This window comes from Mastomys coucha, unplaced genomic scaffold (genome assembly GCF_008632895.1).
Source record: "Mastomys coucha isolate ucsf_1 unplaced genomic scaffold, UCSF_Mcou_1 pScaffold15, whole genome shotgun sequence".
NCBI classification, from domain to species: Eukaryota; Metazoa; Chordata; class Mammalia; order Rodentia; family Muridae; genus Mastomys; species Mastomys coucha.
In genome coordinates this window covers 154,295,315-154,304,897 of record NW_022196897.1, presented here as the reverse complement: position 1 = coordinate 154,304,897, position 9,583 = coordinate 154,295,315, and the positions used below count along the sequence as shown (strand labels likewise).

The 9,583-nt window shown below is 50.2% G+C and overlaps 1 pseudogene; it reads right to left on the bottom strand.

Moving 5' to 3' along the window:
* Positions 1-7,656: 7,656 nt before the first annotated feature.
* On the bottom strand, positions 7,657-8,002 carry LOC116091443 (annotated as a pseudogene).
* Between the last annotated feature and the right edge of the window lie 1,581 nt (positions 8,003-9,583).

The following is a 9,583-nucleotide window of genomic DNA, read 5'->3' as shown; positions in this document are numbered from 1 at the left end:
ACTGTTGCCTGAGAATTTTCTCCTTCTCAGCTGTGCCCACCTCGTTTCTAGTCACCAGAGACCAAGAGCAGCTGCCACTTCCTGGGTCTCGGTCCTTAGAGACTGTCATTTTCAAACCCACCTCCAGAGCCCTGACCTAACCACTTCCTGGGTGGGGTGGCCACCCCAGCACACAGTTCCCATGCCATGGGCATTAGAACCAGGCATTGGGCAACTCACAGCCTGTCTGACCCAGAGACCTAGCCTGCCCGCTCTTCTTCACCTGGTCCTCACACAGAAGCTACAGGGAAAGCCCCTCCCCCAATATGGCCTCCCTGCTCCTCGAACCTCCTACCTGTGTCTCCCTGTGCTCTCCTGGAGGAACATGTTACTCTCCAGTGACATGCTCTCTCCTCGTGACAAGCTGACCCCATATGCTTCAGTAAAAGTCAAGCCTCAGGCTGGAGAAATGGCTCAGCAGGTAAGAGGTCCTGAGTTCAAATCCCAGCAACCACATGGTAGCTCACAACCACCTGTAATGAGATCTGAAGCTGCAGTGTACTTATCTATAATAATAAATAAATCTTTTATTAAAAAAAAAGTCAAGCCTCTGTTTAGTTCATAGTACTAGCCATAGAACCCACGGTCTCCCCCATGCTGGGCAGGTCCTCTTCCCTGCACTTCCTTCCCTTCCAGCCTCTTTTAACTTTCTGTCTTAAGACAGTCTTATGGAGTCCAACTTGTGAGCCCCCTGCCTCAGCCTCCAGTATCCCATACAGGCCTACATGACCAGACCCAGCTTAAACCTGTATTTTAAACACCTCCTTACCCATTTCTAAAACCTTATTACCAATAACACATTACATAGTTATTTATTTGTGATCTTTCTGTCCCCCTTGATGCTTCACCTCTCATGGACAGGAAGTTTCTTAGAGTACCCTGTCTGGGACAGAGCCAGGCCCACACTGGCCCAGCTGTACCTCCTGGATACCTGCGTTCACAGACTCTCCCAGGTCCCCCTGGGATTCTGCCTGGAAACAAATTTCATCCTGTGCGGGTCACTGTCCATCAACTGTGTTTTGTGTCCAATCAAGTGGACGAACAAGTGCTGTGGGATTGGTGTCCCAACTGTAAATAAACCATAAAGGCCCCCCGAAGTTTCTAACTTGCTTTTCAGGAAAAAACAAAACAAAACACGTTGTTTATCCAAATGACCTGGCAAATATCCAGGCTTGGCTTGACACAGACTTAAAGTCATCCTTTAAGAGAAAAAGAGAGATTGAGAGAGAGAGAGAGAAAGAAAGAGAGGGAGAGAGAGAGAAAGAGAGAGAGAGAGAGAGAGAGAGAGAGAGGGAGGGGAAGAGAGAGGTGGAGATGGAGGAGGAGCACAGGGGAGGGGGAGGGGCAGGGAACTATCCTGAGGGCAGGTGCAGGGTCCTCCTGTCCCAACACACTGGGTCCACAAACACCACCCTCCCTACTGACAAGTCCAGTTGATAAGTGGCTGAAGTTTGTCCCTGAAGGGAATAGAATACAAAGCGCCTCACTTCAGCAGTGTAAGGTCATAAGACAGATAGGGCAGTGACCAAGGCACCTGTGGACACCATTCTAGGGAATGGAGACCCATGGGAATGTAGCCAGTCCTTCACGCTCTGGCCTCCGCAGATGGTCAATCCCCTGCAGAGCTCCCAGGAAGTGCTTTAGTATCCCAGGAAGGTAAGATGGAAGCAGACATGCCAACACCCTGAAGCTGGTGTCTGGAAAACCTGAGTGGCCCTACCAGTCCTTCACAGTCTCCAGCACAACAGAAGCCTTGTCATAGACGTGTGGGCTGGGACAGTGATGGAGGTGGCCCTGCTACAGAGCCATTCATCCCCTGGATGACCACCCAGCAGGACCAGGAGATAAATTATGTCACACGTGCTGGCAGAGCACTGACCTTGACACTGCTGGCCACTGAATGCCGCTCTCCTTCTTCGCTCTGACAGACTCACCCATCCCACCCCCATCCTAGCTAGGGTCAGCTCTCAGGTGGCACCAGCTGAGGTAAGTCCATCTCCCCTCACCAACAAGTCACCAGGAGGACTATGATCCTGTGGCCACACAGAGACTCTGCGGGAAGCTGAAGCCCTCTGCCTCCTCTCTGCCTTGGAGATATCCCGGGCACATGAGGGATTGATGCGGCCACTGGCTAGGTTTGGGACCTAGGCCTCTGTGAGTTCAAGGCTAGCCTGATTTACATAGTGAGTTCCAAGCTAGCCAGGGCGACATGATGAGACACAGTTTCAAAAGTAAAATGAAGGGGGATGGAGAGATGGCTCAGGAGTCAAAAGCATTTGTTCTTCCAATGAACCTGAGCTGTCCCAGCACCCACATGATGCCTCACAATCATCCATCCAGTCCAGGGGCACTCAAATACCCTCTGGGGCACGTGCAAACCGCAGCCAAACCACTCATAAAATATCTTAATTTTTTTCAATCAAAAGCAAAGAAGAGGGGCTGGTGAGATGGCTCAGCGAGTAAGAACACCGACTGCTCTTCCGAAGATCCTGAGTTCAAATCCCAGCAACCACCCATAATGAGATCTGATGCCCTCTTCTGGTGAGTTTGAAGACAGCTACAGTGTACTTATGTATAGTAATAAATAAATTCAAAAACAGACAAACAAAAAACAAAGAAGAGAAGCCGGGCAGTGGTGGTGAACACTGTTAATCCCAGCACTCAGGAGGCAGAAGTAGACAGATCTCTGAGTTCAAGGTCAGCCTGGTCTACAGAGTGCATTCCAGGAAAGCCAGGGCTACACAGAGAAATCTGTCTCAAGAAACAAAACAAAACAAAAGAACGAGAGATGACGATGAGGGACCAGGGCTTCCAACACTATGTTCTCAAGAACCTCAACACCCCATCTCCACAGGAGACAAGACCTTTGGACCCAGGAATGCCAGGGAAAGCTGCACATCCCCTCAAGGCATCCCATGGTGTGCCTAATGGTCACAGATCCCAGGCTTGGCCCAGTGGCAGAGCTTATTCGGGAATGCCAACTCTGTCCTGTGCTCCCAGAAGGAGGTTGTAGATAAATCCCAGGACTGGCCACCTGCTTCCTGTCTCTTCTCCAGGTCTTCCCTATGAGCATAGCCTTAATAATTAACCCTATCTGACCCCATTTGACCCTACTCACAGGGGTCAGACAAAGATCACATGACCACATTATAACAGGATGCCAAGTGTGTTGAGTCTGGGGGATTCGGAGTCTCCATGCTTACAGCCAGAAAGAGGAAGACAACACAGGGCCACCATGGAATATGAATGCGTGTGTCTAAATTAAAAGCAGTGCTCCGCTGGGAATGGATCAGTACCTTCAGTTTTCGCCAGCAAGGGAGATCCACCACTCCAGTGCACTCGTGATCCAGAGAGTCCCCGCAGCGCTTCATCAAGCTTCACTTCCCGGTGCTAACACTAGAAAAGTAGGAAGGAAACCAGAAGGAGTGGGTTTGGCATCTCTCCCTGCAGTCTGAGACGTATGCACTGTTAAGCCAGCTCTGTTCAACAGGAGAGCGTTAACAAGGGACGAGCTACTGGCACGTGGCCCTTAGGGTTTGTTTGGGGGATTTTGCTTTGGGCTTTAGGTTTGGTTGGTGGGTTGATGGTGTTTTCCAGACAGGGTCTCATGTAGCCTTAACTTGCTATGTTGGTGAGGCCAGCCTTGAACTCCCCAATTCTCCTTCCTCCACCTCCCAAGTGCTAGGATCACAGTAGAGAGTCTCTGTGCTCAACTGAAGGTCCAGTTCTGAAGAACAGGCTCTATCAGCCCGACATTGGCGAAGTGTCTACGAAAGGAGAGGAAGCAGCAGTGGGTGTGGTCCTCAGGAAATGCCTCAGGGCTAGCAGATGTCTCTGGCACCCTTAACTGTTGTTCAAGGAGCAGTGGAAGGTCTGGTCACCTAACAGCAGACAGGCGGGGGTGGGGGCCGGGAGGGGGCACCGGTGTCTGCTTCAGCTGAGTTTTCGTGGCACCATGAAGGCTTTCACACGTACTCCATCTGCTGGCACCCCAGCTGCTAATTGCCAATGCATGTTCACACCTCAATAGCAGACTTGGCAAAAGCAACCTGAGAGCTTTTCATTAGCACTTAGAGGACAAGCTGCTTTGTCTCTGTCAGCCTCCGGGTTATGTTCTTCTCAGCCCCCCCCCCAAGCACTCCCCCTGTACCCCCTCCCTTGGGCAGTCAGAGTCCACCTTCCACCATGATCTCTTCTGACCCACAGAGACATGGATTCCTGGCTATCTCTCCTCTAGGAAGCAAAGCAAGGTGGTATGAATGGCTGGTGGCCCTACCTCTGCCCCTCAGGAGCTGGGTGGCCTTGAGCTGGTTACTTAACTTCTCTGAGCAGTTTTTTCTCATATGGACAAAGGAGGTAACAGACTGATCTGTAGCTTGGTAGGCAGAGCTCTTGCCTAGCATGCATGACGTTCTAGGTTCAAGGCCCAGCATCTCTTAAATGATGTAGTTAGAGTGTGCTTGTCCTCTTAGCAATCGAGAGGTGAAGGTGAAAGAGAGAGATCGAGAGAGAGAAGGGAAGAAGGGCGGAAGGAAGGCTGGGGTGGGGGACATGGAGACTCTTCAAGGACCAAGTGGTGGAGACACGAAGGAAAGTGAGACTCACTGTAAAGTGTTTGTCAGAGGAAGTAGCAACTCTTTCCAGAACCACTGGTTTAGGAAGGACCACTCTGTTGCCCAGAAAGGTTGCGATGAGGGAGCTAACTTGAAAACGAGTCAGTTTTAAGTTCAGACAATTGAAACGCCCATGGTCACGCCTGCCTCTCACAAAGCGGACCGGGAGGAGTCCCGCCTATTTTACAGTTCCCACTGTGTCCATCCACTCTTGGCGTTCCTCCCATCGATCACTGACAGCTCAATACTCTTCCCTCGCGGTGATAGCATGGCTGCCACAGGCCCAGACGCTCACCTTCTCAAAACCAAATCTAAGCGGAAAAACAAAGAACTAAGATAACCCCTAAACCGCGAGATTTGCTCTGACCGGAACGTCTTAACCATGTGACCCGCCCTGAGCCAATCAATGAAGCCCTGAGGTGGCAATGGACCATACCCCGGGGGGTGGGAGTGAGAGTCGAGGCTGTGGTCTGATAGCAGGTAAGGGACAAAACCCAATAGAGCCCACAATGCCTCTCTATTGCCCTCTGTGGAGAGAGGTTGACATTGCACTAAGTGTAAAGGCCAGGTGTTTAGAGGAATTCTGTTCTAGACCAGAACGAACGCCTTAACTGAATCACATACACTTGCCTGGCAGAAGTTGTAGTAAGAGAATAGCATAGTTGCAGCCAGGAGCAAGCCTTTAGCCCCATCTTTGGCCTCCCTCCTGCTTCAAAGACCCAACAGAAACCACAACAGGGTGCTCAAGCTACAAAATCCTCCAAGGTCACTTCCCCTGGGGTAAGGCACGCTGCTTGGGTGTGACTTATTTCCAAGGAACTAATGGACAGAAAGCTTGGTCCTCCGAGTCGCCATGTTGTGAAGCAGTAGCCCCTGGAAGGAGTGTAGGTCACAGGATCTCCCTTAGCTGGGGCTATAGCAGCTCTCAGGAATTCCCGTTTAGATCCAATGGGAGTGAACCGCTCTAAAGAGCAAGCCTCACCCACATCTCCTCTCTGACCTCACAGTGTGATAGCCCCCTCTTCCATATGCAATCAGCATGATGCCATCCATCAAGGTGTGACTAGCCAAGTGGGTCTCTCCCCTGAGCATAGCCCATGTTGGCACCATGCCCTTGAACATCCAAAACTACAAGTCAAATAATTTCTTTTCAAGATATAAGAGCCAGCCTCAGGAAATTGTCTCATAGCAACAGAAAGCAGACTGGTTACACTTAGCTCTGTAGGTACAGTCACTGTCCCTAGTGTACTGAGGACGCTGTCAAAGGCTGGTAGCCAGCACATAGAGGCAGGAAGCAGGAAGCCATTGCTGAGGCTAAGGTGGGTCACATCCAAACATCTGCGGGTCCCTTTATGGCCAAACCAGTAGATGTACGGGGCCAATGTTCTCCTCATTATATAAGTCAGCTTCCCACACTCAGACCAAACACCTCAAAAGGCAAGCGTGGAGGAGAAACGGTCTCTCTCAACTCATGGTTTCAGAAGTTTTCATCCATATTACGTGGCCTGTAGCTTTAAACCTGTAGCAAAGCCATGGCCAGAAAGTGGTGGGGGATGGGGAGCTGAGCTCCTCACAGCAACAAGGGAGAGTGGGGAGGAAGCAAAGGAGAGAGAGAAAGTAGAGACAGTCAAGGAGAGGAGATGTCTGCCCATGGTGGCACAGGCCTAGATTGCCAGCACCCATGAGCTGAGACAGGAGAATTACTGAGAGTTTGAGCTCAACCTGGGCTACATAATGAGTTCCTGGCCAGTCTGAGATCTGTCCAAAACAATAACAAAATTGAGGGTCTGCCAGCAACAGCTACAAGTACAACTGAGTCTCACCAGCTGTCCCTGGGCCCAGTCAGCATCAGTGTCACTGCCTGCTGTCCTGGCTGCTGCAGCTTCTTGGGGATGTGTTCCTCCCTGGAGTAGAAAACTACCCCTCTCTTCCCCAAAGTAGAGAAGTGCATGGTGCCAGAAGAGAGAGCCGGAGAGAGCCGCGGTGTTTAGCCCTGACTGAAGTGTCTTCTCCTTCACCTCCCGGTGCCTGCCCTGGTTCACGTAACCAGGAAGGGGGAGGGGCTTGCGTGTGAATATATCATGGGCTTTCCTGATGGATAGTTTTCTGTCAACTTGACACAGGCTAAGAATCATCGGAGGGGAGGGAACCTCAGTGAAGAAAATGCCTCCATAAGATAGGACTGTAGGTAAGCCTGTAGTGTATTTTCTTAATTAGTGATTGATTCCGGGAAAGCCCAGCCCATTGTGGGTGGTGCCTTCTCTGTTGGTGGTCCTGGGTTCTGTAAGAAAGTGGGCTGAGCAAGCCATGAGGAACAGGCCATGAGGAAGAGGCCAGTCAGCAGCACCCCTCCAGGGCCTCTCCATCAGACTCCTGCCTCCAGGTTCCTGCCCTGTTTGAATTCCTGTCCTGACTTCCTTCAACGACGGACTATAACGTGGACATGTAAAACAAATAAACCCTTTCCTCCCCAACTTGCTCTTTGGTCATGGTGTTTCGTTTGTAGCAGCAATGAAAACACAAAGTAAGACGTCTTCCTTGACCCGTAACTGATCTGCAGGTTCCCCCTCCTCCCTCTCTGGTGCTCATATCCTAACGCACCTGAATAACCAACTCTCCTGAAGCTCACAGGCTTCCCCTGCGGAGCCGTTGCAATAAGGGCGTTCCTTGTCCTCCACTGCCACCTACTGGTAGTTTTCAAAGTTACAACGTGAGAAAGGTCAGGCTTTCTTGCCCTTGCGGCTTGTAAATAGCCAGATTCCCATACATCGTTTTTAAAGCAGTAGAAGCTGTTTTATTGCTTGTTTCTGTTCTTGAGAGAGCACCTCATGTAGTCCAAACTCACTACATGTTGGAGGATGATCTTGGACTTCCGATCTTCTTGCCTCTACCTCCCAGGTGTCCACTGCACCCAATTCTTGGGAGCTCTCTCTCTCTTTTAAAGTATAACTTCCGGTTTATTTTTCCAAGGTATTTTCCTTCCGCCCTTACGAAACCACCTCTTTTACATGGGCGTTGGTGGAGGTCGTGCTGCAGTGCCAACAGGTCTGAATCGTGGTGGGGATGTTCGGTCCTTCCAGGCTTCACGAGACGGATTGCTGACGACCTTGCTATGGATGGCACAGCTCACGCAGTAATGCAGTTTGACATAGAGCTGGGGAAGCAGGAATGCACGACGCTTGCTTCAGATACGTCCCTGACAGCAGCAGCTTCTACAATGTCCCGAATGCCAAACCTCCTAATGGCCTTGTCCCTGGGCACGTACCGGGCGCAGTTCATGCATCGAATTGGCCGCAGCCCTTTTTGGCGTGACAGTTGTTTCTCCTTTTTATTTATTTATTTTTTGTCATCTTGGCGCCAACACTATTTCCCATGTTTTTTGTGCCCTTCCGGGGGCCCGGGACAGTCTGGCCATCACTCACAAGCATACCACTTCCATGGTTCGCTTCCTTTCTAACAGGCACCCACCTCCATTTAGAACTCGGCCCCAAACCAGGGCCTGTGCGAGCTTTACCCAGCTCCAAGAGGCCTGAGACGTCTCTGCGCCAGGACATTTCTCCCAGTATCACCTCTGGAAGCTGATTTTCACCTCCTTAGAAAAGACACTGCCAACCTGCCCACGCTGCCCCCCTTACCCCACTGGCTTTCTCCTTGCTTCCCCTCTCTTACCTGTTACCACAGCCCCCACGCTCTCTGCATCTGCTGACGTCACTCTCCCGATTCGGGGTAGGGTTTATCAAGTGTCCCTTTCTAGCCAAGTATGACAACACAGGCCTGCAATCCCAGAACAGAACAAGCAGAAGTTGGGGGTTTTAAGTTTGTCTTCAGCTACACATCAAATTCAAGGCCAACCTGGGCCACAGAAGGCCCAATCTCAAAAACAAACAAACAAACAAACAAAACAAAACAAAAGCAAAAAACAGGGACCTGGAGACATAGCTCAGGAGTTAGGAGCTGCTTGCTCTTTCAAAGGACCTGGGTTCGGTTCCCAGTACCCACATGGTGGCTCACAACCATCTGTAACTCCTGTTCCAGGGGATTCAGGACTTCTGGTCTCTGCTGGCTCTAGGTCCAAACATGGTACACAGATATACATGCAAGCAAAACACTCACATCCATAAAATAAAATGAATAAATAATAAATTAATTAATTAAATAAAACATATCTTTGGACTTGAATGTAGGATGTATAGCTCAGTGCCTAACACATACTAGGGCCTAGGTTAAATTTCTCCCTTCAAGGTCTGGGATTAAGGGTGGAGAGAGTTTTGTTTTGTTTTTTAAAAAGAGACTTAAGAGCTAGCGAGATGGCTCCACAGGTAAGAGCACTGACTGCTCTTCCAAAGGTCCTGAGTTCAAATCCCAGCAACCACATGGTGGCTCACAACCACCCATAATGAGATCTGACGCCCTCTTCTGGTGTGTCTGAAGACAGCTACAGTGTACTTAGGTATAATAAATAAATCTTTGGGCCAGAGCAAGCAGGGACTGAGCGAGCGGGGTCCTAAAATTCAATTCCCAACAACCATATGAAGGCTCACAACCATCTGTACAGGTACAATGTACTCACATACATAAAATAAATAAATCATTTTTAAAAAGAGAGAGAGATTTAAACAATATTTGAGGAGAAATCTAATGACAAAAATTTCCTAGCAGCCCAGCACCCCCTGCTGGTGAAGCACGGTCAGGAGTCCACTTTCCCTGCCACCCCCTCTAACCACAAACTACCTGTCAATCATGTGATCTAGAGCCACTCCTTCCTCCAAAAACAAGTCTAAGCCACTTCCTCTGGTCGGGGCTATGCACTTCTTTAATCACTGCACCCTAGAGTCAGGCAGATGGGGCTGTGAGTTTCTGGCCAGCCCGGACGAAGTGGCAAGGTCCAGGCCAGCTAAGGCTTATATAATGAGACCCTGTTTCCACCCCCC